This window comes from Hibiscus syriacus, unplaced genomic scaffold, assembly GCF_006381635.1.
Source record: "Hibiscus syriacus cultivar Baekdansim isolate YM2019G1 unplaced genomic scaffold, ASM638163v2 tig00110890_pilon, whole genome shotgun sequence".
Classification (NCBI taxonomy): Eukaryota; Viridiplantae; Streptophyta; class Magnoliopsida; order Malvales; family Malvaceae; genus Hibiscus; species Hibiscus syriacus.
This window is the reverse complement of record NW_024062900.1, coordinates 1,135,705-1,145,293: the sequence shown is the minus strand read 5'-3', so window position 1 is coordinate 1,145,293 and position 9,589 is coordinate 1,135,705. Positions and strand designations below refer to the sequence as shown.

General features: G+C 34.9%; 1 pseudogene; it reads right to left on the bottom strand.

The window, feature by feature from the left end:
- Positions 1-6,344: 6,344 nt before the first annotated feature.
- On the bottom strand, positions 6,345-9,328 carry LOC120144575 (annotated as a pseudogene).
- Positions 9,329-9,589: the final 261 nt, after the last annotated feature.

Genomic DNA, 9,589 nt, shown 5'->3' with positions numbered 1-9,589 from the left:
CCCTATTCCATGCGGAAGTGAAAACCACACGAGGGAGTAGTTCTCATTCAAGCTAAATAGGATAAGAGCGTGGTTTTAGCTCATGTCATGATAATGCAGTGCACAGTGTGTGAAAAAAACCATAAAGAAAAACAATGTATAACACATAAATTTCTTTAAATCTAAAGACATATAATTAAACCTGAAAATATAAAAACAAGTTAGTACAACTATTTAATTGTTAATAAAACAAAAAATGGTTATTAAAATAATCAAGAAAAAATTAAATTAAAACAAATTTATAATTTTATTGCAAAGACAATTTTAATAAACTGGTGGCTTGACTCTCTAAACAAATCCCAGTGGAGTCGCCAAGCTGTCGAGACGTCATTCGCCGGCGAAAACAAGTGTCGTTATTTCTAAATCCGTCTCGAAAAAGTAAGTGTTTTCTTCTGGCATAAGATAAAACACAATTTTCAGGAGTCGCCACCAATCATTTTATCGAGGTGTGATTGGTCACAAAAAATGTGTTATTTTAATAAAATTAATAAAATATATTAAAAACACAAAAAGGGTCTACTTACCAAAAAATGAGTCCGGGAGTCGGTTACGTGGGGAAGGATTAGCACCCACAATGCCCAAAATTGGTACATTTTATTAATTAACGTCTTTGCAATAAATTAAAAAATTTGTATTTAATTTCAATTTATAATCCCATAAAAAAAAAATATTATTTTATACCAACAATCATTTAAAACTTTCTTAATAAGTTAAGGAAATATTTTATGACTTATTGTATAAAATAAAATAACCATATTACATAATAATTTTTGATTTAATCAAGAAATATAAAAACTAAGGTTACTATTATAACACTTAATATGCAAAGTACTATAGTTGTAATATCCTCTAATAATGAAAATATTAAAAATATTAAAATTAAAGTATTAAATTAAAAAATATAGTCTTAATTCAAAATAATAAATATAAGTACTAATTGTAATTTATCCTAATTACTATCATATTAAATATAATTTATTAAAATTATAAGGACTAATATGAATATTTACCTTAAATATATAATATACGGGTAGTGACTAAAATAAAATAAATAAATGCGAAGACAAAATTAAAGATATAGAAACCTGATTTTGGTGACTATAATGGAAGATTCAGAATACGGAGACCACAGACGTGATTTATCAATCCTGAAATTACACAGACACTCCCTCCCCAAAACGACGTAGTTTTGAGGAGGGTATAAATAGGCCTAAATGCCCATTTTCCTTATTTTCCCTCATTTTCATCTTTTGCTTCTCTCTCCTTAGAGAGTCTCCTTAGAGAGAGAAGCTATTCCTTCTCTCTAAACTCCCTCACTGGAGGGAGCTCCAGTCACCGGCCGACTACCAGCCGGTAATTATTCCGACAATCGCTGGTCACTATTCACTATCGCCGGTTACTATTCTGGTCACTATTCATGGTCGGAAAAATCAAAATAGCTCAAAAGTAGATCTATTAACCTCTACCCGAATATGAGCTTCTTTTTTCTAAAAAAATTCAAAACGGTCTATATCTAAGATTTTACCTTCGGTAAAACAACTTTTCCGACGACGTTTGGCTTTGACAAAGGTAAGATCTCCTCTCATTCTTCTCCTTTCATTTTGTTTGCTGCTTTTCCCGCTCTTCCTTTTTTTTGTTGTTTCCTTTCTTTTTTTTACTTTGCAAGATCGACTTTTTAGGCCTCGGAAGGCCTCAAATAACGTTCATTTGGTGAGTCACCGGATCTACTATGGTGACTCAATAGGGCGAGGTGCGCTCTCCTGTGGCTTCTGGAGTCTTCTGGTGAGATCTGATGGTGACAGTGGCGGTGGTGAGGTGTCATTGGAGGCGACGGTGTCGTGGCAGTCACCGATTGGGGCACCTAGAGGCAGCAGCCGGAATAGCTTTAGGGTTGGTGAACCCTAAAGTTTTTCATAGATTGAATTTGGAAAACTGGCCTGTATTGTAAATGGGCCTCCAGGATTGGGCTTTATTTTATTGTATTATTTGTAATAATAATATATTATTATAATATAATAGTATAAAAATACGGGACGAAAATGACTGTCGACACATACTAAGTGTATACATCCAAGTATATTCAGTCAAGCATGTATCATATAATTAGAAGCGAGGATCATTGCAAGGGTGTACCGACAAGGTATAAGCAAGTCAGATTACGTAATAGAAAATCATGCTCTTCGGAACGTTAGTGAGCCGAGAATGTATAAATCGTCCCTCAATTCAATAGATATTGAAGAGAAGTGTGATAGAGCGGCTAAAGTGTTGCTACCAAGTAGTAAACCTATGTCAGGTGTCGGGCTAGCTAGCATTACAACAAACACAATATTGTCATAAAATCATAAATCACAAAGAGACCCTATAGAGACAGAAATAACTAAAATACCCTTTAAGTGCTAATGACCAAAATATAACATCTTAATAAATTATTAGAAAACACTAGTGAACCTTTGTAACGTTCAAGAATAGAGAAGAGTGAGATAACAGCTAGTGAGAGATTTACCTGCTTTAGTTGTCGAGAAACTAGTGTAGTTAGGCTACCTCAGTTACCCTAGTAGGGCATTATTAGTGGTGTGTAGCTAGGCTACCTCAGTACCCTCACCGGGCGTTATAAGTATTTATGGCCTTGAGCCTGCAGTACAGTAGATATCCTCATAGCTTGACTTGACGACTTTATGAGACCGAGCCAATGCTTCAGTGAGTGTAATTGTACCGATGCTATGCAACACTATGTTCTCCTCCATGATCTACTTGATGGTTATGTGAGACCAGAAGATCATTCAATAGCTTAGTGGGAATTTACTGTTGCTATGTGACACCAGGTTCCCTTAGGTATCTAGTGTATTATGGCTATATGAGACCAGATACTAGCAGTGTTGTATCAGATAATGCATAACAGTGTCAATGTTGCATTTATAATGCAAAATAGTGTCAGGGTTGTATTAATAATGCACATCAATGTTAGCGTGTATTTGATAAGCAACAACAGTGTCAGTGTTGCATTCAAATAATGCATAGTAGTGTCAGATTTGCATTTAGATTATGAATAACAGTTGTAGTCATTATGGAAAGATCCATTAAAGGTGTACTCATGGTGAGGCCCTTCGCAAAGGACTAAGGGAAGCATGGGACTCATATTTCAATGATAGAATAGTTAAACCATAAGTAGGTACACTTGATATGCATGCAGTACCTACATCTTAGTACTATTTTTAGCATGCTTATGTTTATGAGACTCATAATGCTACTCTAGATTAGCAGTTATATTGTTGGGCTTGTAAGCTCAGCGTTCGATGTTTTTCTTCGAAGGTGTTAGCTTAAGCCGTTTGGGGAGCATTGTTGCAACAAGACTTCCAGTATCACTTCTAGAGTACTATATTGTAGCTTTTTTGGGCATATGTATTCATAAGATCCTTGTTATTGTATTTAGATTTATAATTGTTGTATTATCTAGGTTTAAAACTATGTGTCACGGAGCTCTAATTTATAAAAGTGTTTTAATAATTGTCATGTATGTATGATTTAGTACCATTAAGTATATTCTGAAATGAAAATAAAGAGTTTTTAAAAGTCAGGGTGCCTTGGTCCGAATGTGGCACTTTAGGCCCAATCGGGTTTGCTTCTTTTCTTTGCTTTGTTGTAGAATTTCCGATGGTCGATAGTCCGAGCGTAACCTCGATGATAGAATGGAAAGTGGTACCTCTCATCCTGATAGTATCAGCGATGAATTCCTGTATAGGACAGAAGAGCATGGTGTTCCGTTAGGAGTGAGAGCTGTTGAAGTGACCTTCTTTATAGGTTTGACTTCCATTCTCAAAGAGATAATGGACATCATTCCTATGGCGCGGACTGTTCAGTCATCTACCCATAGTACTTAGCACAGATAGAGTCCCTGGTAGAGAGATTGATGAGGTGCAAGACAGTTGACTTCTATGGTTCAAATGATGATAATTTGATTTTGCCCTATCAATGGTTAAGAGAGACTATGATGACTTTGAGACAGTTTCACTTTACCCTGGAGGGTAAGTAGGTGCATCAATGATTTTTTTATGTATTCGACCTACCTAACCCAAAAATCAATAGCGACTCTAAATTATCTATTTCAAAACTCATCACTTCTCAGTCGTACCGTACATATTTTTATCTTGTTAAAAAAGGTGTGGATAATTTCCACCATTAATCAAATCACAAGAAGAAAAGGGGGAGTTTTGAAAAGAAGAAAATGACAAGGGAGGTAAGAAAATGAGGGAGAAGACTCATTTTTTACTAAACTCTTTCTCGTTTACATCATCTATCATAAATAGATTTAAGCTTTTAAAATACTTTATGGGTTATTTACATCCTTGGTCCTTCATCATTCAAATCCAATTCAAATATCATTTTTTATACTCATTTGGGGTTAACCCAAGCCCAAACAACTCAAACTTGACCTAAATCTTTTTATGGTCTCATAGGCTTAATTCCCACTCTGACCTGCCTGAAATTACTAACCTAGAAATTGGGGGCATTACAATTGAAGTATGAGTGAGTTTTCTTAATGCAAAAGTATCAAAAATATCAAAATAGTCAGTAACATTATGGTTTTGTAACAAATTAATCATGGACATTAACAAGAGTCGCATAACCATCTTCTGTTTTGATGATCCTTTATTTTCTTTCCATCATTTGTTTATACTTGATAGAAATACAACAAAGGCAGTTCAAGAACATAGGCTATTTGAGAACTTAAAGAAGACTACTAGACCGGACAATTAATTTGCTATCTATTGATTGGAACTATTTTTAACCTTTTTCGATATAGTTGTTTTCGTCCTTTCATGAATCAATAGAGCCATAGCATCGAAACATTGTAATTTTCAGACCCTAATGTGCAAAAACAATTTACAAATATGTTGGCGCAAGATGAATTTTGTCCACACATTTTGTAGGCGTTGCTGCTCAAATTTAAAATCTCTAGATAGATCAACATTCTTTTTTACCACTAAAATCACTTGATAAATTCCACGATGAACTATTAAACACAATAGCTCTTATTTCATACAGACCAAGTGCAAATAAACAGGAAGTTAATATATCCAGTGTAACCCTCTTACAACCCTCTATATACATGGAGAAATATAAAAGGAAATTAATATAAAAGTAGCAAAGAATTGTGAAGCGAGAGGATATCATAAAAAAGCAATTTCAACTTAAAAAACGAATTACATACAAAATGGTGGACAGGAGTTGCACTACAAATTCATATAGTTATAAACACAATCATGCCTCAAACATACTATAGAACCTGAATAGCATTGGGCGAAGGCCTTCTCTTGAATTTTCTCCTCACTTATATTCCCTTAATTTAGCAACAAAGTGTTGCCTTCATCCCTGCCTGCTCTTTGCCTCCAACTCCATTTTCCGAACCTACCAACCAAAAACCAAAACATATTCTTAACAACATACTACTCGGGAAATCTTGATGTGTCTTACGGTTATCTCTCTCTTTGGATGTCACAAATGATGTTGACATCAATGGAACCCACAAGGAAAGATGCGATGAAGAGCAGAAAATTGCCACTAAAATTTATATTTCTTTGTTAAGTGGGAATCAATGTGACTGGTCAAAGGACAAACAGTCGCATCAAACTTCTATAACTACGATAGTTTAATAACTACCATAGCGATTATTAACTATTGTATGATCAATTTATTACAAAACAAAATATTAGTGATCATTTTGTTATTTTTGAAACTCCAATGTCAAAAACAGAAACGACATATTTATTTACTTTACCCAATAGAATATCCAAGTCAATTAATTAAAAACGATAAAAGAGAATTCATATAACAGATTTGAATAATAAATAAATCCAAATTAATTGTATCAACCGTTTTTACTGTTATGTTATAATATGCTAACATATATATATATACACACCATATATTACAATTATAAATAAAAAATAATTATCAAAATTGAAAATAAAGCTGGGGCCAAAGCTAATGTGTGTGTATATATATATACACACACATATATCCAAATGCTTTGTGCTAAGTAGCAAATCAAAGTAAGAAAATGGCCACAAATAAAAAGGGTGATTCTACGCAACACCATGCAAATGCAATTCACAGAGCATACAAATACATACCTTGAATTCAAACCAAAAGCCACATATGGTAAAAAGTGCACCGTTTTTATTGAAGTTACTAATCCATCAAGCTTAACACCATTTTTATGAGCGCAGCAAATATTTTAAGTTTCAAAGAACCTGGCAAATATAAAACTTCAACAAAACATGTAAAAGATACAGGGTTCTTTATAATATATATTTTGATTGTTTATCACATTGTTATTGTTGGGCGCTTATTCCTCTTCTTCAGCTTCTTCCAGCCATTTCACAAAGGGCTCCAACGCCTTCACAAACGTTTGCCTGCAATAATATCACCCCTATCTTCTTAAAAGATCGTGGCAAAAGAAACTTTGAATCGTTCATATTTACGTGTTCCGTTTCCAACCAGTCGCTCGATTACTAGGCTGATTCACAGATGATACTTCATACTTGTCAATGATATGAAAGCAAATAGGAGAAAAAAGACACATACCTGCCCTTCGGGTTTGTCCCTTTGCGAACCAGTAAAGTATGGTGTCTTCTGCAAGGACATCCTGGTCATAGAGAGACCTCACAATCTCCAGAACAGCTTCATCAATTTCGCATCCTCATAGCATTGAATCTGAACTTCATACATTAGCTCCAGCTCAAGCTTTCCACTGGCGCAAAAGGAATTTAATAGCTTTGCCCATGTTTTGACCTTTATCAAGGACAAACCCATCTCAATCAACAATTTGGTTTGGCACTTTGACAACGGATAAATCATAATAGCATATAGTTGCCTTAATCTAGCTGAGAATAACTACATCAACATGAATTCTGCACCATCACAGCTGGTATTAGAATTTAATGATGACGGTAGAAAATTGGGATGCATACTAACAACCAACCTAGCATGTACCAGAATTCATACTCAACAATCTAAACCATGTGTGGAACTAGCATTATCTTACTTCCTGAAAGCATGTCATAGCAATTATGAGCAACCAACATTTCATGAACCATTAGTAGATCCAATATTATTACAAAAAAAATTATTAGTGCAAGATATTTGACATATTTTACTTTCCTTTTGGCACTAGGTTGCTCAATGGTTATTTTTCTTGATAATTTTTCTTATATATTTGCAAGAGATGTGGAATAAGCTAACTTCCTGAAAGCATGTGAAAGCAACTATGAACCCGTTATTAATAAATTTAAACATTGTAGAATCATTTTATTTAAGAGGAGACAAGAACCAAGCATCATCTAGTTTCAGACATCGAGTTTCCTTCAAACAAGGGAAAGGGAGGGGGGGAATAACTGTAAAAGGACAAAATGCACAACCTATCTTAAAGCTGAATTGGCATTCTGCTGCTGGTTCTTTCCAGGCCACTGAACAGCATCCATTATTACATCCCACAGAATTCGTACAACTTCAATATCAGGTAATTTGGCATCTTTAACAGTTTCAATGACTTCAGATATATTAGATTCCTCAGCTATCTAGGTTGTCAAGGAACACTTCATTTCCTTTAGTTTTACCTCAAATACTTTTTTCTCATTGTATTCTACCAAGGGCACCAGCCCTACCTTGCTGAAAATCAACACAGTGCAAAGGTTTTCACATCATTCAAGAAACATGAGAATCACATAGCGTGATGCCAAGAATTCACTTGCAAATCCAAGGATACAATACAACCACATTGGAACATTATAGAATCTGTGAAAATCAGAATAGGTATGGAATTTTAAATGGCACTATTCCCTTTCTTTGAAGCAAAGACTTACGCAAAATGTTCAGAGAAACCTTCAGCAGATCGCTTTGCAGAAGGGAAGAAGTCCAGGAGATTTTCCTCCATTTTCCCTGGCTTCAGAATTGAAATTAAATCCTCAAGGCTATTACCCACTAGATACTCCTTGGAGAAGTCCGTTATAAATGACAGAACTATCCCTTTTACCACAAGATTGTCCTTGAGCGGTGGCTGGAACACAGTCTCAGGTGGCAACCCTGATAGTTTCTGGGAAAAAGCAAGTGCTGTGAAAATTGCGAGCTTCTTCCTTTCATTATCCTCAAAAAGCTCCAAGGACTACAGGAGTCTTTGCATAACATTTTCAAGATTCTTTATCAGAAAAGGCCTTCGGCGAAAGATTTTCTGTATGTAGATCACAGATGGCAAAATGGCTTGACGTTTAGCCTCGCACTCTATTACAGAGTAAAGGTGGCGCTCCCCCTCATCTGGTTTGATTGTGCCAGGTTGTGTGCGACCTCCAGTGAAAACAACCTGCAATTACCAATTTAGATGACTAAAGCATTAGAACTACATTTCACCGAAGGCAAAGAGTGGAAGAAAACATTAGAACCACAAGTTTTGAAGAAATTCAAACTTTGGTCAAACATCTGAAATATTTTATTATTTTATTGCAAGAATTCAAGGCCTTGTGCAATTAGCCAATGTCAACTGTAAGGTAATGGAAGGTTAATTTAGACACACGAACAGAAAAAAGTTTATCTTATAAGAAAACCACTTAACAACCTAACTACATAAAATTAGCATGAAAGTAAAAAGCTACAAAACAAAAACTTTGGCATTCAAACAGCTGCCTAAGCTAACAATTTGAAGGATCATCATAATCGAGTTTTCTTTTTTCTTTTTTTTTTTTGGGTGGGGGGGGGGGTTGTAAAGTAATCTTATGTCGTCCTTACTAGTGCCAAGTTTTACTTAGAAACTTATTGTAGCTGCCAAATCTCTAGGCATGCAAGTATGATAGATTAAGTGTTATCCTCCAAACATCAACCCCATAAACACCCAGCAAACATATATCTTTTTCCAGTAGATTTCAAATATGATCCAAAGATCCAATGAAATAGCATAGAGAAACCAAAAGTTTTACTTTTTTAAGAGGAAAATATCACAAACAGTTGACACTTCTGTCTGAAAGGAAGAAGTTTACCTCAAAGAAAGTATTGCCGTATCTAGAGAAGTTGAGATCAGATGATTCAATGTTCTTCGCAACAAGTTCCTGTATGCCACAGAGATTTTGATCACTGAGCACAAGATATTCAACTAGAAGTCTGGAATTATGCTAAAGTTTACAACCTAGAACAAAAGTATGTATATTGAGATATGTACCAAATCACCAGCATTATCCAAATAGATCTGTACTACTGCATCAGAAAAGGCTGCAGGATCCAAGGGTGCAGCAATATTCCGTTTTCATGTCTTAATCCGTGTACCGCTACACAACAAATAAATCAAACTTATACACAAACTTTTGAGAATTAGATTAAAAATTATTTCAGCATCAGCCCGAATCTAAACCATGTATAACAAAACAGGTTCCAAGTTTATCAAGGTTCTATCAGCACCCCCCCCCCCCCGTTTTTGGAAATAAGTTAAACGTAACCCTGAATTATAGAAGAACAAAATCAAATTTTCTCAAAGAGAAACACAGAAAAGCACATTTTTTGGGTTGTT